The following is a 23,496-nucleotide window of genomic DNA, read 5'->3' as shown; positions in this document are numbered from 1 at the left end:
GTTCAGAGCTTGTTAAAAATTTTGAAAATCTAGTAGAACTGAGCAAAAGTTATTCCTAAGTTATAATATTTGCTGGCATGACCAGTTTTTATTTTATTTCCTACAAAACAAAATGTCTTCAAGTTAGTTCAGTCATATTCTTTCTATAAAAATATAATTCTTCTCTAATATACCATCATGATTCATTTTTATTTTTAGTGATATGTAAAATTTAGAATTTATGGGAAAATTATATCCAGTGAATATTAAGAATGCACTCCCATTAAATTACTATTTCTAAATATGTGAGAACATAATCTGGGTTTGCATGTGCTGCTTTAAACAAATACATTCTTTTACTTATGGCTGGCCCTTCATCTGAAGAGCCTCCGGATTTACTCTCTTTAAATATCTTGGGTCTTCTACTCTGTACATTAACAATATGTTAAAATGTGCTTTCTCCTGTTCTTAGGCTACTCTTGAGAACTGCTCATTTTTATATGAGAAAGAACGACATCTTGCTCATATAAGAAAAGGATATAAACCAACTGTGATACGCTAATTCCTTCTAACAGAACAGAAAAAATAAATGGATGGGGTTACATGTGTCTTTATACAAAACACAGATAACTATACCCAGGCTCCTGCCTCACAAAAAATTGTGAGATAATACATTTGTATTATTTTAAGCTGCTAAATTTGTGATCATTTGTTACAAAGGATCAAACACCAATGCATGCTCCTGTTTTCCAATGTACCATGTTAAGGTATAAATACAGATGAGCAACGCTACTAGAAAGGTTATTTTATCAAACCACAATGGCTCATACAGACTGTGGAGGTAAAAAGAGAGGGACACTGGTGAGACAGTTTGGCACACTGATCTCGCCCGCAAAAGACTGATGTAGAAAGCAAATGTTAATTGTTATCAAAAATTTAAAGGAGGAGATTTTCCTCCCTGTTGACTATCCTATTCGTGTTTACCATTCAGTGCACCTTATTCTTGGCAAAGCACCTTACAAATTTTTACCCAGAAGCCAAAGAAAATGGGCAATCTTAAGTAATTTTCTCAAAGTCAAAGAGAATCTGAAGTATACTTGTCCCACTCATGCCTTTAAAATGTAGGCCAAGAGAATCTACAGCAAATGTCTTCTAAAACGTTTCATTTGGAACATAAAAAGTTTCTATGTCAATACATTTAAGGAAGGGTGCATTATATATTTCACTCTTAGAGTAACATAATTCACTTTAGCATGTTACATGCTTGCAGAAGACATGAGACTCAGGAGTCAGAGACAATAATAGATTATTACTTAAAGCAATAGCAGGAGCCAGAGTATTATCATTTTTGTGTTGGTCTTAGAAAGCTGGGGCTGTCATAATAATATACCATAGACTGGGTGGCTAGAACAACAGAAATTTATTTCTAACAGTTCCTGAGGCTGAGGAGTCCAAGATTAAGGCGCCAGCCAATTTCGTTCCCCAGTGAGGGCTCATTTCCTGGCTGGCAGAGGGCAGAATTCTCACTGTGTCTTCAAATGGAGGAGGCAGTGAGCTCTGGTCTCTCTTCTTTTTTCTATAGGAATAGTAATCTCATGGTGGAAGATTATATATATATATATATATATATATATATATATATGCATTCAGTCCTCCATATCCATGGTTTCTGATCTGTGGATTCAACCAATTCTGGATCAGAAATAGTTGGGGAAAAAATCCACAAAGCCCCAAAAGGCAAAACTTGAATTTTCCATATGCTGAGTACTACATTGAATCCATACAAATGAAGTGACGTGTAGGTAATTTTAAACTATATAGGAGGATGTGTGTAGGTTATAAGCAAACACTATGCCATTTGTATAAGAGATTTGAGCATCTGTGATTTTGGTATTCTCAGGGAGTCCAGAAGCCAATCCCCAGCAGATACTAAGGGACAACTGTATATCATGGTAAATAAATTACATCTTCCTTCTCATTGATTAGTACCACCATTCATCCAGTTTTCCAAACTAATAATCCTCTTCATTAACCCTCCGCATTTATTCACCAAGACCAGTTCATTCTACCACCTAATGTAATGTAAATCCGTCAACTTCTCTTAATTTCCACTGTCAACACCTAATCCAATCCATTACCACCTTTAACCTGTTTATAAGACAATGTAATAACCTACTTGTTTTATCTTCCTAAATCCATTCTTGCCTCACTTCCAAATCTATTCTCAGTACAGTAGCCAGAGTGGATTTTATGAGGTTGTGACATTTCCCTGCTTGAAATTTTGGGTCATTTTCTGGCATAAAATTCTGTAATATTTCTCCATTATTATGATGATAAATTCTAAAATCCTCAGCAAAGATTTTACAAACTCTATACTATTACTGTCTACAAGTTCTACAAGCTTTCCAGCCCTACACCATGTCAGCCTCACTGCTCTTATCTTCCCTCTTTCCCTATCTTAATCTGTGTGCTTCAGCCTCAATAGTTTTATTTCTGTTTGCAGGATCTTCTCAACAAAAGTATAGTGTATTCTTATATTCTTATACAGTGCAAGTGCTTTCTGGCCTGAGAGAGACTATACATGTCTTTCACATCGTAAGTTGAGTGGATGTTTGAAACGGTCCCACTGCTCACAAAATAAAATTAGTATAGAAAACTGGCATTTTTGAAGGACTAAGTTAAAAGTGTTTTTCCTCTATAGCTTTAACAGAGTAGAAAAAAAACAGAGATAATGTCAAGTAGGAAATAAAGGGATTGAAAAACGAAAACTTTCATATACATTCTACATTAAAATCAGACATTTATTTCTCTAAGGCCTGAGTTTCTCAATATTGGCAATCTTGATATTTGAGCTGGATAATTCTTTCTTGTGAGTGGCTGTCCTGTGCATGGTGGGATGTTTAGCACGATCACTGGTCTCTAACCTCTAGATATCAATAAACATTCCTAATTCCACAGTTATGACAAATAAAAATGTCCCCATCTTTGCTAAATGTTCTCAGGGGGACAAAATCTTCCCCAGTTGACAATGACTGATCTCTGACAATGTCTATAAAAGTATGAATCATGGATAACCGACATTACCTTAGCTATTAGTTTAAAAAATACCGAGACTTACCCAAGATCTATTGAATTGGATAGAGCCCCAAAATAATCACATAGCAACAGTGAAGACCATTACCCCAAAAATGACTAACTAGTTGCCCTAGGGATATTAAGTGCTCTCGCTTTTCTCTTTTAAAATATTGCTGCAAATTCAAAATGATGTCTTTCGCTGAGAAATTGAGTCAATTATCTTTAAGTTCAGGTGTTTCTTTTTGGCTACTAGGTAAGCTTTGGGTACATTCAGACATGATAATTCTTCCTATAGTTATTCAGGAGTTTGGGTTGCCATTTTTATCATAATTACATGGAACAGTCACAGAGATGGGATCACTTGTTCAAGTGGAGTTTCTTCGACACGCTAAGTGTTAGTGCATTGTTACAATTTGCACTTTGAAACAAAGAACGTTTTTCCAAGAAAAATAATTCAGACATAATATTTCAGGTCAGCTTTTTCAGATCATATCCCGAATGAATAATAAGTGGGACTTTATTTCATTACATTCATTTCATTACATTTAAGTTTTCTCATGCTGCTAGTTGAAAAAAAATTGTAACTTTTTCCTCAACTTTCTCTGAATAGAATTTTATATTAAGCATAGGCCCACCAAGCAGACATCCCTTAAACTGAGTGTGCTGTGATTCAAAACAAGTCAGAGGAAATTCTACATTGGAGGAGGAGGCAGATAAAAGTTTTCTAGGGCCTGAGACTTTCACAATTCTCTAATTCAGATGTACTCCCCTCTAGAAATTTGTTTCAATAATATATAAGGTGTTTTTCCAGAGAAACATCACTCATCAACTAACTTTTTTTATTCTTATTAGTTATTTGATTTCTCACTCCCTTAAGTGTATTTTTTTTAAATATTAAAATACTTCCTGTGTCCATGTGTTCTCATTGTTCAATTCCCACCTATGAGTGAGAACATGTGGTGTTTGGTTTTTTGTCCTTGTGATAGTTTGCTGAGAATGGTTTCCAGCTTCATCCATGTCCCTACAAAGGACATGAGCTCATCCTTTTTTATGGCTGCATAGTATTCCATGGTGTATATGTGCCACATTTTCTTAATCCAGTCTATGGCGGGGGGAGGGGGGAGGGATAGCATTAGGAGATATGTTAAATGACTAGTTAATGGGTGCAGCACACCAACATTGCACATGTATACATATGTAACTAACCTGCACGTTGTGCACATGTACCCTAAAACTTAAAGTACAATTAAAAAAAATTAAAATACTCATCTTGTTTTAATATTTCTGGCCAAAGACAATGAATGAGACAAGGATTAAAATTTACGTTAAAATATAAGTGTATGCTTCTGACTGAAGATAGTTTATTATAATTTTCTGTGATGCTCTTCTCATTTTGAGAAATTATGAGCTAACAAAATTTTGTGGATGAAAAGAAAGTATGAAATGCCACAGAAAATATCTTTTTCTCTTAAAAAAATCCTGTAAAGTTTATAACTGCCAAACTTCTAAATATCAAATCTAATTTTGACTCCCTCTAAAAAATAATAAAGATAAAATGGTAACACCTGAACAACTCAGCTCATCTTGATATACTGATTCTTGTCCACGACCTTAATAGAATCAGTCTGATAAAGCTCTGATAAAAGAGGAGGAGGAGGAAACAGAAGTGGGAAAAGAATTCTTCCATGCTTCATTTTCTGCCCAATTTATTTTCTTTTATTTACTCATCCTAATCACCTCATTTCTATCTTAAATTCAGAACAAAGATTAATAAATGGTTTAGAGTCACCTAATTTGGCCTGGTGCTTGCAATTAAAAGATATGCTTATCTCTAAAGAATCATGCATTGTCCATTTATTTTGAAGACAAGTAGGTCTGCCCCCTACAAGCCTCAGCCAGAATACTACTTAGAGCAGCGTTATAGGCAAAAAGGAATCCGGAAGGGAGCCAGGAAAAATAAGAGAAGCAATTGACTTCAGCTTCATGACACTGAGCTGGAGCACTTTGATGTGCACAAAGCTGAGGAACCATTCTGGCAGCTTCAAATGGTAGCCTTCAGCATTTTTCCCCTATTGCATTTCTTCCTGTCAAGTTATTTCCTCCTAGTGTACGAGAACTTCCTCCCTGCTTCTGTCTCCTTGGGACCTAAAGTCAACAAAACTAATCTCTTCCTTTTTATGAGATCAATAAAGCAAATTAGACATGATATTGAAAGTACTTAAAAATTTAAGCCCTGCTTTTTGGAATGCAATCTGTTGTCTTTAGGAATTGTTAAAAAATGTCAATATACAAACATATACATAGCAGTATCTTTTTATATAATATCAAGAATGGGGGAACTAGGGAAGGAAAGAGAACCAAGACACAAAGACAATATTTAGTAAAATGACAAACATAAATGCTAACTTAGTGCATTGGGATGTCAGTCTTTTTCTTATTTTTTGAGTTATTCATCAGAGAAATGCAAGTTAAAATAGTAATGAAATATTGCTAGACCACCACCAGGATAATTAAATTAAAAAAAAACTGACAATAAGTGTTTTCAAAGATGTGGAGCAAAAGAAACTCTCACATATTCCTAGTAAGAATATATACCTGGACAACTACTTTGAAGATATGTTTGTCAGTATCTATTAATGCTAGCCATATATACTCATGACCAGAAATTCTATCACTGGTATATATGCACAGAAAGGAGTATTTATAGTCATCAAAAACATGTATGTGAATGTTCACAGATGATATATTCATTATGGTCTCAAACTGGCAACAATCCAAACATCCATCAAGATTAGAAAGAATAAATATTGAGGTATAGGTATACAACAAGGGAATCCAGGTTTGTGCCTATAATCCCAGCTGCTCAGAAGGCTGAGGAAAGAGGATTGCTTGAGCCCAGGAGTTTGAAGCTGCAGTTAGCTATGATCACGCCACTGCACTCCAGCCTGAGTGACAGAATGTGATCCTAGCTCTTTATTTTTTTAATTCATTAATTTGTTTATTTATTTTGAGACAGAGTCTCACTCTGTTGCCCAGGCTGGAGTGCAGTGGCAATATCTCCACTCACTGCAACCTCTGCCTCCCGGGTTCAAGCAATTCTCCTGCCTCAGCCTCCTGAGTAGCTTGGACTACAGGCACACACCGCCACGCCTGGCTAATTTTTTTTTTTTTTTTTTTTTTTTTTTTTAAGTAGAGATGGGGTTTCACCATGTTGCCTAGGCTGGTTGCGAACTCCTGAGCTCGGGCAATCCGCCTGCCTCGGCCTCCCAAAGTGCTGGGATTACAGGTGTGAGCCACCACGCCGGGCCGTGATCCTAACTCTTAAGAAAACTGGTATACAACAGTAAGAAAAGACATTTTACTGATACATGTAAAACATGCAAAAACATACGGAATCTCACAAACATAATTATGAGCAAAAGAAGCCAGACACAAAAGATTACATATTGTTTGAATTAATTTATGAAGCTTAATGACAGGCAGGCGAAACAAGTATTTATGCTAATAGAAGAGTGGTAACTTTGGGGGAGTTATTGGCATAGAGGGGCATAAGGGACAATTCTTAGGTAATAGGAATGTTTTGTATCCTAACCTAGGTAGTGTTTATTTAGGAGTATAAATATGTATATTTGAATTGTACAATTTTCTTAATGTACTATGTACTTATTATATCCCAATAAAGTAATAAACAACAATAACAAACAAACTCCTGAGTTACTGAAATCAGCCACCATCCCCAGGGAGTTACAGCTATAATGTCATCTTACCACTCTGTTTCTTGCTTCTCTTTTGCTTTTTTGTTCCTGGAAATTTTCTTTAATTTTTATAACCTCAGCTTTGCATTTGTAAAATTATTTATTAAATTTTACCCAACAAACAGTTTATCAGGACTTTTTTCAGGATACTTGAACACCTAATTGTTAGGTACTAAATGTACACTAAATGATCTCCTGGCTAGGAATCTCCTATAGCTTTGCTTGAGAGTCATAAAAACTAAGATCATTTTAATAAAATTTAGGCTTCCAAAATATTTTCTTCTTCTTTTCTAGAGCCTCCCAGAGCAAAACTATAAAAAGACCTAAGTTTGCAAACTTAGATAATGTTTTAATTATTTTATGTAAGAGTAATTTATTTGCTAATCTAATTGAAACATTATTTTCCTACTGCATTGTAATTGCATTTTACCAACAATACAACACCATCAGAGAACTTAAATACACCACAAATGCATTAATCATTTATATTTGGAGACATGGCTTGAAACAGGATGCACTATGAACAGCTTTATTTTTTCTAACTTGCAATAAGTCTAAACATTTTTCTTTCCCTTATTGCTTAAATAGCTCATTTCCTTTATGACCTACCTCAGACTAGAAATTAACTGATGGGCATAGTATCTACACTGTTTCTAAAACTAATATTTTATATATATATATATATATGCACATTCTTGTTTTCTTCCCTTACATAAACATCAAATCCATCAACAAACGCTACTGATTCAACCTGTAAAATATATCCCAAATCTATCCTTTTCTATTCATCTAGACCACCTACCCCCTTGTCCAAGCCACTATTATATCTTTTACCTAGACTATTGTAGTAGCCACTTAACTGGTCTTTTGGCTCCACTTTTGACTTTCTAAAATGTATTCTTCACAGAGTGATCAGAGTGATCCTTTAAAACTCTATTGGACAAAAAACCAAACACCGCATGTTCTCACTCCTAGGTGGGAACTGAACAATAAGAACACATGGACACAGGAAGGGGAACATCACACACCAGGGCCTGTTATGGGGTGGGGGGAGGGGGGAGGGATAGCATTAGGAGACATACGTAATGTTAAATGACGAGTTAATGGGTGCAGCACACCAACATGGCACATGTATATATACATAACAAACCTGCACATTGTGCACATGTACCCTAAAACTTAAAGTATAATAATAATAAAAAAAGAAAACTCCATTGGAGATCAGGCTACTGTCTCCATGACCACCAGTGCTTCTTACCGTTTTCAGAACTCCCAGTTGCACCTAGCATAAAAAGCAGACTTCACTCTCCAAAGGGCTTTACATGATCTGTTCCCTGCTTGACTGTGCTGCTGCTCCATGTAACACCAACCTCTTCTTAAACTCACAGTGCCTCAGCTCTACTAACCTGCTTTCTGTTCTTGAAAACAAGTTTATTCTTGCCTCAGGGCCTTTCTCTTGCTCTTTGTCACCTGGAAGGTTCTCTGATTCAGAACACAGCTGCATCCTTTTAGATTTCAGTTGAACTATTTCCTTATTAGAGAAGCCTTTCCTGGTGAGCCTACTTAAAGCAATTCCACTGCCCTGCTCACTGTTTACCAAATTAAACTGTTTTATTTTCATCTACCATTTACTATTATCTAAAATTATGGAAAGTTGATTATGTGTTTATTTGTCTCCTCTGCATTGATAAATGTAACCCCATGAGCTACAGACATTGTTTGCTTTAGCTATCTTCATCCCTAGATGGCCTTACAGCCAACAGATGCTCATTAGTTAAATTGTGTTTTTCAGATCCCTGAACTCAGTCAGTTTGGCTTAGAAGGAAAACCTCTGATGAACTAATCTCACAAAAAATGTCAGTGTCTGCTCATAATTGAGTGTCACCTTTTCCGTGAGTCTGGGAATTTGAGAGAAATCCTGAGAATACATAATAGATACATGGTAAGAGAGTGATCTCAGGAAGGGCTTTCCTGGAGCCCTTCTGTGACGTCCTCCCATTTGGGCTATGCTTTGCTACTTTTGTTTCATGAGAGAAAAACAAACTACCTTCTAAAATCTACCCATCAACAGATAACCACGAAAGAAATGTCTACCAATGGTGTACTGGTAAATGTAAAGCAACTGGCTCTCCTGGAGGATAAGACGTTTTCTCTATGTATCTTTTGCCTATTTCCGTGGTGTAAACACTCATCCCATGGCTAAATTCCAGCAAACAATCTGAAGTCACTGAACATAGACTTGGAAGGAGCCGTGCACCATTGCTCTCTCCAGCTGGCCCAAGAAGGCTCCAGCACACCACTGACATCTACTAGGTGCCAAGAATAATGTGAGGTATTTTATGTTCAGGCTCTCCTATCTTAGCACAATGCTAAAAACTAATTTGTCAGTTATCTGTGAGAGATGAGGAAATAAACTTGGGTAACATGCTCAGATACACATCACGAAAGGGGTAAAATCAAGGTTCAAATTCAGATCTGACTCCAGATACCACATCTTTCATTTGTTTCAGGGAGTAGTAGTAAAAAAAAACACCAAAAACAAAGCAACAAACAAGAGTATTGTCAGTGTCAAGCTGCTTCGTAAGATCATAGTTACTTTCCGAACATCCTAGATGTCTCACAGATGATGCAAATTTTATTTTTAGTGTCAACCATATGTGTAGTACATAATTAGTTGGAAAGAGAATTCTAAAAGTAGATTAATTAGAGTTCAGTGCACCAACAAAGTCTTGGAAATGCTCTCTCCTCTTTTTTCCCTTCTTTGCTAATTCCCTTTTTTGACACCCTCCTAAAATACGAACGTTTTAGACATCAAAGGGACCAGCCATTGAAAGAAAAAGTGACCCAATATCAAACAGCTTGTGCCTATTTGTTTAGAAATTCTGGTGAAAAACAAAAGCTAGATCAGTTTCCAGGATAAAACTGTCAATGAAGTAATAAAGTTCCATGCCTTTGGAAGATGGTGTCACTTCCACCTGACAGCAATAAAAAGGAGGAGGAGGAGAATGGTCCCAGGTGAGACCATTAATTCTCAAACATTTGCACACATTAGAATCAGCTGGAGAACTTTAATGCACAGAATGCTGGCATGTACCCCAGGGGTTCTGATTCAGATTCAATAAATATACAGTGGGGCTCAAAATTTGCATTTCTAACTAACAATCTCCAGCTGAGGCTTTTTGTCTAGTAACCACACTTAGGAGGGGCTCTCTAGATGCCAAGGATTTGTATATGCACGACAGCTGAGAAAATGCTCGTTAAGAGCCCTGTTTCTCAAACTTTACTGCATGTTACAATCACCTGGAGACCTTAAAACCCATGCCTGTGTCTCTTCTCATAGATACTGCTTAAATTAATCTGGGGTGTAGCTGAGTGTATTGAAATTTTTAGAAGCTCCAGGGGTGATTGTAATGTGCAGCTAAGTTTGATAACCAATGGAAATTGCTCTAATTTTTTTGTTTTTTTCAACTTTTATTTTAGATTCTGAGGGCACAAAGTTTTGTTACAAAGGTATATTTTGTGATGCTGAAGTTTAGAGCACGATTGAACCTGTCATCAGAAGTGAACTGTGCTTGCTAGGGATCTAGATTGTATGGTCCGTATAAGACTCTAATGCCTGATGATCTGTTACTGTCTCCCGTCATCCCCAGATGGGACCTCTGGTTGCAGGAAAACAAGCTCCGGGCTCTCACTGAATCTACATTATGGTGAGTTATATAATTATTTCACTATGTATTACAATGTAATAATAACAGAAATAAGGTGCACAATAAATATAATGTGTTCCCATCATCCCAAAACCATACCCACCTCCCCAGTCCATGGAAAGATTACCTTCCACTAAACCGGTTCCTGGAGCCAAAGAGGTTGGGGACCACTGTTGTATAGTATCTCACAGGCGTTCTCTGGATTTCTTGAATTTGCATATCAGCCTCTAGTGATTGCAGAAAATTTTGTGAACTACAGCCTCAAATGTGTTTTCAAAGTTGCTTACACTCTCCTTTTCTCTCAGAAATGCCAATGAGTCACAGGTTTGGTCTCTTTACATAATCCCATATTTCTCAGAGGTTTTGTTAACTTTTGAAATTCTTTTTTTTTCTTTGTTTTTGTCTGACTGGGTTTATTTGAAGGACATGTCTTCAGGATCTGACATTCTTTTCTCATGTTGGTCTATTAGGTTGTTAATACTTCCAAGTATATTATAAAATTCCTGTAGTAAGTTTTTCAATTCCAGAAATTCCATTTGGTTCTTTCTTAAAATGGTTATATCATCTTTCCACTCTTGGAATGTTTTACTTCCTTCCTTGGATTGTGTTTCAGCATCTCCAGAATCTCGTTGACCTTCTTTGCCATCCAGATTCTGAATTCTGTATCTGTCAGGGCTGGTGTTCCTATAGCTTTTGGAAGTTGCTGTCACTTAGACAAAGCTTTTGTTTTTATATTATATCCCTAGAGGGTTTGACTTTGGTTTATGTTGAGTATGATCTACTGTCCTCATTTTTTTTTTTTTTTTTTTTTTTTTTGGTACTTTCAAAGGCCGAGGCTCTGTGCATGATCTTTTTTTTGTGGCTAGATTCCTGCATTGGGTTTCACCAGCAATGTGCGCTGGGAGAATTTTTATTTGGTGGTGTAATCCAGGCTTGATCCAGTAGATGGCGACGGCGCGTAATATTAATAGTAAGGGCTGGCAGATAGGCTCTTAGGAGCTCACCTGTTTTGTATTTCAGTGCATTTGCAGCAGTACTCTCGGGTGTGGGAGATGGGGGAGGCGAGAGATGACCCTGTCACCAAGTCCACGGGCCTTGCGGGGACCCCCTCCAATCCTTGGGCTGCACTCGCCTTTCCTTAGCCCGAGGGGCCCTGGTTGCCTGCACTCCTCCGTTCCTTAGGGTTGGCCCTAACCCATGGTTGTTAGGTTGTTATGATCCAGCTCCCTGGATCTCATAGCAACCTAACAACCTTAGGTGCCCACTGATCCCCTGTACTTTGCAGAGTCAGGGCAGGTTGTAGGGTACATCTGTGGTTTATGTGTTGATGCAGTGGGTCAAAGGTGGAGGATCCCTGGGTAGGGCAGGATTGCCATGGTTGTGCAACCGGTGTGGCCCCCATGGCCCAGGGTTTTTTGCCCAGCAGACAGTTGTGGGGTCTGCCCAGCTCACGCTCCCCCAACCAGGTCTCTTTCCGGGGTCTGCCCCAGTAGCTGGACCAAACCAGCTAGTTTTGTCCCAAGCATTCTGCACCCGGATCACTGGGTTGTTAATTGTTCCCATCTGTGGGGCTCCCTCAGGCAGAGCTCCCAAGCAGGCTACACCCTTCCCGGGCTGGTCTTGTGGAGGGAGGCACACCCAGCTCCGGCGCCGGCCCTTGAGCATATATGCCTCTCTCTTAGTGCTCTGAGAGTGGGGGCTCCTCCTCCGCTTGAGCTTCAGTGACAGATTTCAGCTCCATATTTCTTAGCTGTGTGCTCAAACGTTTGGGTATTGGGACCAGGCCCATTGATCGCCAGGGTTGATTTGGCTGATCTGGCTGGCTAGGCAGGTGTCCCCTTCCTCCTTCACCGCCCCAGGTGCGAACCTCCCAAAGCTGCCCGCTCCGCCGAAGAGGATGACCATCTCCAACAGAAGGATAGACGAGAACCAGTCTTCGGTCAAGGATATACAAGTAGCTGCGCTCCCCTGCTAGGACCTCCAAACAAGCTTTCCAATGCCTGTAGGGGTCATGGGATCTCTTGTAGCTAGGATTTCAGAGGTCAGTGGTGGGAGTGTTCTTTCACTTCCTTAGGACCTGGAAGCCTAGAACACTTAGGAACTGGAAGTGTTCTTTCACTTCCTTAGGACCTGGTCCTTTCACTTCCTTAGGACCAGTTCAGGGCTGGGAGCCGGTTCTGACATTTGGCAACTCCCTGCAGGGTCCCAGCTTCCTCCCTCTTCCACCTCATTGTCTGCATCGCCTCTCTATTTACTTTCAGTGTTTTCTCTCAAAAGATCTGTTCAAAGTGCGATGGCTTAGTTCATATTTTGATTTCTCTTGCTGGGAGCATAGCTTCCCGGCTCAATCTAGTTGGCCATCTTCTCCCCTCTAGTTGGCCATATTCTGCCCTCAATCCGCTCTGGATTTTAATTCATAGGTTCTATAATCTTTACACATAACTTTCAATGTGTCCTCCTAAAACTTACCCATCCAGAAAGCACTCATTTCCTTAAGTTGCTAGTTCGTTTCAAGCATGTGCTGAACTGTAGAAGTTAGAGTGCCAGCTGAGAAATCCAGTAGACAGTGCCTCTATGAGTTTCTCCTCTATGTCAGTGCCTCTTTGGGTCTCAGTCTCTGCTACTTACTGACTGTGTGATCTTAGTTAAATATGACATTTAACTTCTTTGTTTTGTCTCCTGTTGTAGGTAAGTATAGATTATTATGAGCAGTATAAGAACTTGGAAAATGCTTGGAAATGCTCAAAAGGTCATAGAGAAGAATTATTGTTAATGTATAGGAAGATGGTGTTTATAGATGGTACATAATAGATTATTTTTTAATTAGAGCACCTCTCATTGTCAAAATACAGTCCCAGATTACCTGTTATACGAGAATCCCAAATAATATTGTTAAAGAGTAGCAGCTCATATGCCACCTGCTTGATAAAGTTTTCCAGGGTCCAAAGTAACCAATGTGATTATAATTCTACAGTATAAACATGCAACAGCTTATTCTATTATTACCTTACGGGTATCTCTCCTAATATAATTCACTCATTGAGGACAGAAGCAATGAATCATCTATGAATATGCTCACTTATATAGGTGCTAATTGCATAAAAATATATTACTTCTCTGCATATGTGAGGATAAAATATTACTTCTTTTTCATTGTTAAAAGCAAAAAGATACTCAGACTACTCTGATTCCATAAGATGTTTTAAAATAATTATTTAGTAAAAAGAGAAACGTAGTTTTTTTGGGGACGTAAGTTTTTAAAATTCTTTATATAATGGCTCCATCTTCTGGCCATTGAAATAGACTTACCATGTTACAAAATGCAGTTAAGTCTCATACTGCAGAAATAAATCAGTACGAGTCAAAAAGAATAACATAACTTTTTATTCAGAAACTTTCACAAACTTGACTAACTTCTTCACTGAGAATTTTACTTTGGTCATTGTTTAAATTTCATGTGTCTGAATCCTTCTCCTCACCCCGAATTGTTAGGACACATTTTAACAATGTTTGGTTTTCTGGGGATTTATTTTATATTGACACAATACTTACACAGTACAGGTATCTGTACTTAAAAGAACAGTGAGAGAAGCCAAGTCAGGAACATCTCAGTAAACACATTTAAGTTCCATGGACCTCACTGTAAAAGGCCACCTGTAGGATTGTTGAAGAGAAACGGATCTACTCTGCGGGTAGTCTCTCCACTTTGTTCACTGTTTCCTTTGCTGTGCAGTTTTTTTTTTAGCTTGATGTGATCCCATTTGTCCGTCTTTGATTTGGTTGCCTGTTCTTGTGGGGTATTCCTCAAGAAATCTTTGCCCGTACCAAAGTCTTGGAGAGTTTCCTTAATGTTTTCTTGTAGCAGTTCCATAGCTTGAATTCATATATTTAATTATTTAATTGATTTTAATTTGATTTTTAGATATAGTGAAGAATAGGGGTCTAGTTTTATTTGTCTGCATATAGATATCCAGTTTTCTCAACACCATCTATTGAAGAGACTGCCTTTTCCACATTGCATGTTCTTGGCACCTTTATCGAAAATGAGTTTACTGTAGGTGTGTGTATTTGGTTCTGAGCTCTCTATTCTGCAAACTACCCATCTAACAAGGGATTAATAATCAGAATATACAAGGAACTTAAATATCTCTGTTTGAAAAAGTCTAATAAACTGAATAAAAAATAGACAAAATATTTGAATAGAAATTTCTCAAAAGAAGACATACAAATGACAAACAGGTGCATGAAAATGTACTCAACATCACTGATCATCAGAAAAGTGCAAATCAAAACTGCAATGAGATGACATCTCACCCCAGTTAAAATGGCTTACATCCAAAAGACAGGCAATAACAAATGTTAGCTGTGGAGAAAAGGACACCTTCATACATTGTTGGTGGGAATGTAAATTAGTACAATCACTATGGAGAACCATTTGAAAATTCCTCAGAAAACTAAAAATAAAGCTACCATACGATCCAGCAACCCCACTGTTGGGTATACACGCAAAAGAAAGAAAATTAATATATCAAAGAGATACCTGCACTCCCATGTTTGCTACAGCTCTGTTCACAATAGCCGTGATTTGGAAGCAACCCAAATGTCTTTAAACAGATAAATGGATTAAGAAAGTATGATTCTTATACACAAAGGGGTATTCTTCAGCCACAAAAAAAAGAGAATGAATTCAGTCATTTGCAGCAACATGGATGGAACTGGAGGTCATTATGTTAAATGAATAAGCCAGGCACAGAAAGACAAACATCCATGTTGTCACTTATTTGTGGGATATAAAAATGAAAACTACTGTACCCACGAAGTTTGAGAGTAGAAGGATGGTTACTAGAGGCTGGGAAGGACAGTGGGGAGTGAGGAGTCTGAGGGGAAGAGACAAATAGTTAAAATGAATGAATAAGACCTAGTGTTTGATAGCACAACAGGGTGACTGTAGTCAATAATAATTTAATTGTACATTTTAAAATAACTAAAAGAATATGATTAGATTGTTTGTAACACAAAGGATATATGCTCGAGGAGTTGGATAACCCATCTGCCATGATGTGATAATTATGCATTGTATGTCTGTATCAGAACATCTCATGTACCGCATAAATATATATACTTACTATGTCCTCACAAAAATTAAAAATTAAAAATGGAAAATATAAGAAATTGATCTAGAAAGTATGTAACTGTCACCAGGAAGGAACGTGCTATATGACAGTAGGTAAGTCTTAAATTGTGATTTGGCTTCCAAAGATATGAGAGGCGGCCAACCCACAGCTCTGGACTCCTGCGACCTCATGGGTTGCACACTCAGCTTGTAGGTGGCTCATTGTGTGTGTGCCCAGAATGAAAAAAGCTGTGAGGAGCTGCACCTTCTCACTCACTTGTGTCTGTATCAGCTTTTTATCCTTTATACTGTTTGTTGCTGGTTTGATATAAACTAAAGTTAGAGCATCCATGAATCAAATCTCAGTACAGGTTCACTAGTCTTTGATCACAAACCAGTCCGCTGCAGTCTGGCCAGCTCAGGCATGCTTCTTAAACACATTACACCAGGCCAGACAAAGCACACTAGTCATTTCAAAGGGATCTGAATGGCCTATTTGGAGAACATATTGCAGTGCAGAAACACACATTTCCATAATGTCTATTGTTATTCCCTTAATGTCAACTATTAATTCTACAGATTGCAAGCATAACATGTTCTCTGTTGAAATTTGAAAAACACAGAAACCCAAAAAGAAGAAAAAAATGAAGTCATATTCCCTTGAGAAAAAAAAGGATTGCATTTCCTTCCAGTCATTTTTTTTTTCTATGTAGATAAATTTGATGTTTGTGTTTTCATGTGGTCTGGTTAGGGTCGTGGTGTAATACAGTAACCTAAAAGAATTTATTTATTAAAACTGTCAGCTGTCAGTTAGCTCAGTGCTATATTTGGTTCATCTTACAGATAATCTCTCTCTCTCTCTCTCTGTCTCTCTCTCTCTCTGTCTCTCTCTCTCTGTCTCTCGCTTGCTCTATCAGCAGTGAAGGCATTGATGTTGATTAAAGAGTCCCATTCCCAGGGCCAGATGGGGATGCGGTGTATGCTATTTTATTTATTTCACTGGGCAAACAGAACAATAAAGCTGGCTTTTGCATGCTGCTTCTTAGCAGTACCAAAGATAAAACCATTAGATGGTCCTACTTCCAAATGTCAATTCTGCTGGAGAAGACACTCCTAAACAAAATGTATACAGAAAACCTCAATCACAAACATTTATTAAACCAGCTCTCTGGTCCTAAGGGCAGGCCCCCATGAGATTCAAAGTTCCATCCTAAGCTACCTCACATTTATGTACTCTTCATATGATCATAATTAGAATAAGTGTATGTATATGTTTTTGAAAATATTTCTCAAAAGGGGGTTGAAAATATTTCTATGTATTTTAAGCACTTTTCATCTTTTAAAAAATCTTATAAGTTCATGTATATGTAAATTCATTTAAAATATCTAGAAACATATATACCATATACTAATATGTCTAGGTGGTAGGATTGGCTATTTTTTTTCTAATTTTTTATACTTTTATGAATTTCCTTTTTGTCTAAACTTTTTAAAATTAAACTAATTATGAGTTGCTTTTATCAGCAGAGAAAGGAGATATACTCTAGCTTATCAAAAAAAAAAGAAAGAAAGAAAAAGAAAAAACCTTTACAGGATTACAATAAACAAACCAGACCATCTCCCCTGGACATTATGCCCATGCACCCAAAAGTGGGAGGTGGAAGATGAGAGTGATGATGACAATACAGGGAGGGGCACACCCAGGCCTGTCTCTATTGTGTAAGGCTTATTTGCCAACTCTCCCCTGTTCAGGATCAATGGAAAATTATATGGCATTTGTCTTTCTGTATATGGCAGCAACATGAACACTATCTTATTTTCCAAGGCTCACTTCAGTGATTTGTATACCTTCCTTGCCTTAATAAATGGATCTTGAAAAGCTTTAATTAAAACTACAAAATAACTAGCTTCAGAATAGTTATTGGTAATTTATTCTGTGTAAGCACAGCACAATAAAAACCATTTGGGGCTCTTAACAACATTAGTATGCCTTTGACTGTCAGTCATTTATTTTCATCCTCATTGTCACTATCTCAGCCAAGGTCCTCATCTCTTCCTATCTAGGTTGTTGCAAGAGCTTCCTGTTTTCAATCTATTTGCCATAACATTTCCAAATGAATCTTTCTAAAGCCCAATGTTCATATAGATGGTGCTGATTAAAGACATCAACTATGCTCCCATTACCTACAGAATGAAAACCAGACATCATTTGGGTGCTAGACTCATAAACTAACTCTAACCTGTTTTATTATTTTAATCCTCTGCTATTCCCCCATTCCATCCTGTCACTCCAATCAGTCAGAGCTGCTCCCCTGAATGTATTATATACTTTTATGCATCTACCCTCTGGCTTATGCAGTTTTCCCTTTACTTTATCACTCTGAAGTGTCTTTCCCTCGGTCTACCCAAGTCCTCCCAGTTATCTGAGCACAGCCCTTGGAGACTGTCAAGGAGAGAAGCTTGGCATGTGCCCAAGAGATGCTGCTCAAAAAAGAGAGGAGCCAATTATTTCAGGAGAGGAGCCAGTGAGAAGGGCATTACTAGGAGGACACTCCGAAATCAATATTGCAAGAAGAAGGCAATTCTTAACTTGCAGCTAAAGTGGGAGGATTTAGAACTCTGAGATTTGATAAAATGACTTACCAAATCAGACAATCTGAGCAAGTCAGAAAGCAAATGTGAGAGTTTAGTTGGTGGATGAAGAAAAAATTAAATGAGGTATCACTTTGTCATCAGAAAGGCCAGTTCAAGGGTATTGTTATAATATTATGTACCCTTTAGAGCTGTCCCCTTCTTGTGGTTTGGCATCCTTTGCAAGACTAGGGGATATTCACTGGACACCTTATCCTTTTGGGCCTAGCTTAATCCGATCTCCTCTAGGCTGCTATGAAACTTTTCCAGATAACTTTAGCACACGGGTGTCACAGCTCCCTCTGACATCACAGCATCTGTTATCTCTAGCCTTCATTTGGCAATGGATCATATGATGGCCTATGATTTTTTTTTTGCATTTTTGTACTATAGTTTATAAGGACATACATTTTATTTAACTTTCTACAGTTGTGTCTAATACTTTCTTCAGTATGGAGATTTATCTCTTTTATCACATAATATCTCCCTCTTAATCAAACATAAAAATATACTCTTTATGGGCACCCAAAATATTTATTTATCATTTATTTATTTATTTATATTTTTAAACTCCTCTTACCATCATTCTCAACAACAAAAATTATTTATTGCATGACCAGAAATATGTTCTGTTAATTCACTCTTCTCTTTAAGTAGGCCTAAAATCTAACTTGGCAGTTCCGTCTGTGAAACCATCTCTGAAACTGTCAAAGATTACCCCAAAGTGCTCATTCATAAATAATTATATTGAATAAATTCCATAAAGAATATATATGCAGTTCAGAGTTACATTCAAGAAAGCATATATTTAAGCTTGGATAATTTGGATATGAACAATAAAAATCAACTCTGACTTGCTTAAGCAGAAAATAATGTACTGCAAGAATATTTTGTAGTTCAAAATTCATGGGAGAGCTAAAGAAGATGACTCAGAAAAAAAAAAAAGATAAAAACAAGGCTGTAAAGATTCCAAGTAGCAGACCAGTTTGAGTGCCACCACTTGTTTCCTTGTATTCACTCTGCTCAAGTTCTCAGTCTTCAGAGAGAAAAAAAAAAAAATCAAGGTGGCCCCACCTGAGTCGTTTTCTCTTCCCTTCAGGCAGCAGAGAGCAAGACATCTTGACTATACAAAAATGAGAAGAAGTAATTTTCCCAAAGTAAATCTGGCACTCATCAAAAGGGGAATAATGGAAACAAGGCTTCCAAAGAAGGCACAACAGGAAGAACTGATGTAAATTATAGTCCAATTCATATATCTGTGAGGTTTTATAGATCAGTGTTCATTCTGGTGAATGAATCCTATCATCAGTTTAGAAATAAAGCAGGTGGAATGAGCATAGGGCGAAGGGTTTATTTAAAATTGGAATACTCTACTGAGGCTTTAAGGTAGATGTAGGCAGCTCCATAGTATAGATATGACCTTTTGGGCAGAAGGCACAATCAAGTCAATTATGAATGCGGAGTGGGCAGTTTGCCAGGTGAGGATGCCTCCAGGATCCAAGCCTCACAGTCTACTTAGATTCTCCTCTGAGGTCACATTGGTAATTATTCCTACTGGTTCACATTGAATGAGAGCTTTGTATGGGGAAGATAAGTGTTTTACAGTGTAGATGGGAAAAAGTCAAATTAATAAAATATAGCAATGCTGTAACTAACATAAATCCCTAATGCCCAGAGTTGGTGAAACCAAGTGGCATGTGGGTTACACAGAAATGTACTCAAGGATACAGGCACTGGGTGATATAAAGCTGCACAGTTATGCATCAGGCATCTCTAAGCAAATGCTAAGTACTTAAAAATGGTTGTTTTTAAAATTCAGTATCTAGATATACTAATAAATCTACAAAACATTTGCCAACTGATTTTACTTTGGGAAAAGAATAATACCTTAAGACTAAGAATAAATAAAGCAGAATTTGATCATATAAAGTTTTTACAAAGAATAATTTATCTGCAGTATGTATTTCTCATGCTTGCATTACTTTTCACTGCTTCTATTATTTTAAAGGATAGTAAGTACGAAGCTTACTCTGCAAGAAAATTCTAATTATTCTACTCTTAGCAGTGGGGCCCAAAATTCTCGTGTCTTCTTGGAGACAGAGAAAAGTTATTGAGAAAGTAAGATTATTTTAGAGTGAGGAGAGCTAGTCTCAGTATTTACGTATTTTAAAGAATAATTGTGGTTGCATATGCTGCTCAGAACTGAGCAAGATAATTTATCTTACTAGTGAGTATAATAAACCTAGGCCAAAAAATTTAAGATTACTAGAACATGAAGTGAAGACCAAAAATATCAGTACTTTTTTTCTTTGTAGGGGAAACAGAGTCAGAAAACAGTGAGCATTTGCTCAATTTTTTAAATAAACACAAGAAACAAGATAATAAATAAGTCCCATTTTTATAGGTAAATATGGTACTTCAGTTAGAGAACAGACATCATTAAACTGGTTGATCAGAAATCTTTAAATCCCTAATTAAATATCTGGAACTTGACTTCTAAAAATGATATTTGTACCTGTTAATTTATTGTTGTGGAGTGATCAAATGTGTATGAAATTATTTTACTTTGTGGAGCAAAGAGACTAAAGAATAAGACTAGGGAGTTTTTATTTTTATGGTACTCCAAGGATTAAATAGAAAGATGGATTCATATCTGTCTTTCCTTCCTACCAACTAGCTGTGATATAAAAGGAAATTTAAAAGTAGTGCTCTACTGCAAAGTGAAGCTCACTATAGTCAGAGTACACTAAAGAAAAGTAAAAATACAAAGCAATTAAGACATCTGAACATTATGCCTTCTCCAAAACAACTACATTTAAATGTTTTCTTCAGTGCACACAGAACATGTCCAATATCTTATACTTATTTCCCCTCCATAAAGGTAGCATTGGAGACTCAAGACAAAAACATTGGTAAAAGCATTTTCATATGTCCCAAAATCATTGTTTAACATGGATATTGCCATCAGCAGACATTGAAGCAATTAAAACCAATTTAAACATGACCAGGAAGTGGTAGCATTGGACTGAAGGGCACACTAAAGTGTCTTAATTCCATCTGCAGATATTAAACCAATATGAAGGCTAGTAATTTTACTGACTCTCTATAGAGCACCTTCTTCCACAGAAAAATAAAGAAAACATTATAAAAAAGTTTTGTAGTGATGGTTTCACAATAAAAAAATTATTTCTACTAAGGAGAATGTTCTTATAGCAAATTCCCATGGCAATGAACTGGGATATATATAATTCTATTTTGTGTTACTTTTAAGGGTGCATGAAAGTTCTGTATGTTTTGGGAGAGTGGCAAGCAAATAAGTTAGAAGAAATTAAAATGTTAATGTAGCTTCCAAAGCTATTAATAATTTTGATCACTGACCTGAATTCCTGTTTCCTGGAAGTGCTTCCTAGAGACCGCAGTCTCCCTGACTTCTTTGTCGCTGGTGGCTAGAGTCCCTATTTCATGCAAAGATTCCAAATCCTAGGCAGGGACCATCACTCAGTCTCAGTTGTCAGTACCTCTTGATTTACTGTCTGATGATATCAAGTTCCTGATAAAAGCAATGGGGAAGAAAGATCTTTTAGATCAAGGTGGAGCAATTAACTTGATGAAATTGCTTTGGGGAAACGCAGTCTTATGTTACAGAGAAATATATCAAGTATTTGCTTCCAAGAAAACCTGAACCAGGATTATCTCAACTTGAAGACTTTCACTAGACATAGAAAACACTGACCACAAAATGTAAAAGTACTAATGCATTTTGAAATTCCAGAAAGATTTGTATGTGCATTTTAAAAAGGTTATCAACAAGCAAAACAATGTGAGATTTTTAAGCAGTGAACAGTTAGTTCTTCCTAAGGGTCTTCTTACTACTTAGCCCATTTTTCCCCAAATAAATAGCTGAATATTATTTAGTTTTGTGATGCAGCACACTTCTTAAGGAAGGGTTTCATTAGCTTTTCTTTATCTTTCACTGGATTCAGATTAAAGCTGTGTGAGGTTTCAGAATAACATTTCTAAGATGAAAGAACTTTAAAAGGAAATTACAAAATACCAGTGCTACCTTAACCAATAGAGACAAGTATATATTCAGCGGCTGGTGCACGCAGGGCACTGTTCCAGGTGCTGTACAAAACTCAAATAATGCCCACCTGCCCAGAGTGTACATTCTAGTGTCTGTATGCTGGGTGAGGAAACAAAAGCCATGTCCGAATACTTAAAAAGCTAAACAAATAGATGAACAATATAATTTCAGATAGCAGTAAATTCTAGGATGAAAGGAAGCCAGGGTACTATAAGAAGAAATGACCATAAGGAACAGGATGGGAGAGGGTTAAATTGGATTGGTTTGCTAGGGAAAAGCCTTGCTGAGGATGTCATATCTAATGTAAGGCTGAAATGACCACAAAAATGAGTCATTTCAAGACCCAGAGTCTGAGCACTGCAGACAAAAGGAACAGTATGTGCAAATCTCTTCAGATGGAAATGAACGCCACCTATTGGAGGAAAGAAAACCTGGTGTGAATGGGGGGAAATAAGATCAGAGGCAAGCAGGGGCTAGATTGCATGGGCTTTGATAAGGGGCTTGAGTTTTTTCTGGACGTATTAAGCAGTGCAATGGCATACTTGAATTTACTTTTTTTTAAAATGTCAACTTTTATTTTGAATACAGAGGTACAAATGCAGGTTTGTTACATGGGTATATTGCATTCCAGTAGCGAGCGTAATACCCAATAGGTACTTTTTCAATCCACCTCCCTTTCTCCCCACTCTACTAGTCCACTATGTCTATTGTTCCCATGTTTATGTCCATGTGTGCTTAATGTTTAGCTCTAACTTATAAGCGAGAACATGCCTTATTTGATTTTCTGTTCCTGCATTAATTTGCTTAGGATCGTGACCTCCAGCTCCATCCATGCTGCTTCAAAGGAAATGATTTTATTATTTTTTATGGCTGCATGGTATTCCACGGTGTACATGTGCCACATTTTCTTTATTCAATCCACCACTGATGGACCCCTAGGTTGATTCCATGTCTTTGCTATTATAAATAGTGTGGCGATGCATATTATAAATAGTGTGAGTGCATGTACTTCTAATGATCTAATGATCTGTTTTCCTTTGAGTATATACTCAGCAATGGGATTTCTGAGTCAAATGGTAGCATACTGTTTTAAGTTCTTTGAGAAATATCCAAACTGCTTTTCATAGTGAACTAATTTACATTCCCACCAAT

General features: G+C 37.2%; 1 long non-coding RNA gene across 2 annotated transcripts in view; it reads right to left on the bottom strand.

The window, feature by feature from the left end:
• Positions 1–23,496, bottom strand: part of LOC109025994 (uncharacterized) — a 160,302-nt gene that overhangs the window by 116,233 nt on the left and 20,573 nt on the right. For both annotated transcript variants that reach the window (XR_008677726.2, XR_008677727.2), the window contains exon 2: positions 21,639–21,810. This is a non-coding gene — a long non-coding RNA (uncharacterized lncRNA). The remainder of the gene's footprint in view (positions 1–21,638; positions 21,811–23,496) is intronic.

The sequence above is a fragment of the Gorilla gorilla genome, chromosome 11 (assembly GCF_029281585.2).
Source record: "Gorilla gorilla gorilla isolate KB3781 chromosome 11, NHGRI_mGorGor1-v2.1_pri, whole genome shotgun sequence".
NCBI classification, from domain to species: domain Eukaryota; kingdom Metazoa; phylum Chordata; class Mammalia; order Primates; family Hominidae; genus Gorilla; species Gorilla gorilla.
Note: the sequence above shows the minus strand (reverse complement) of the source record. Positions and strands in the feature narration are given on the sequence as shown.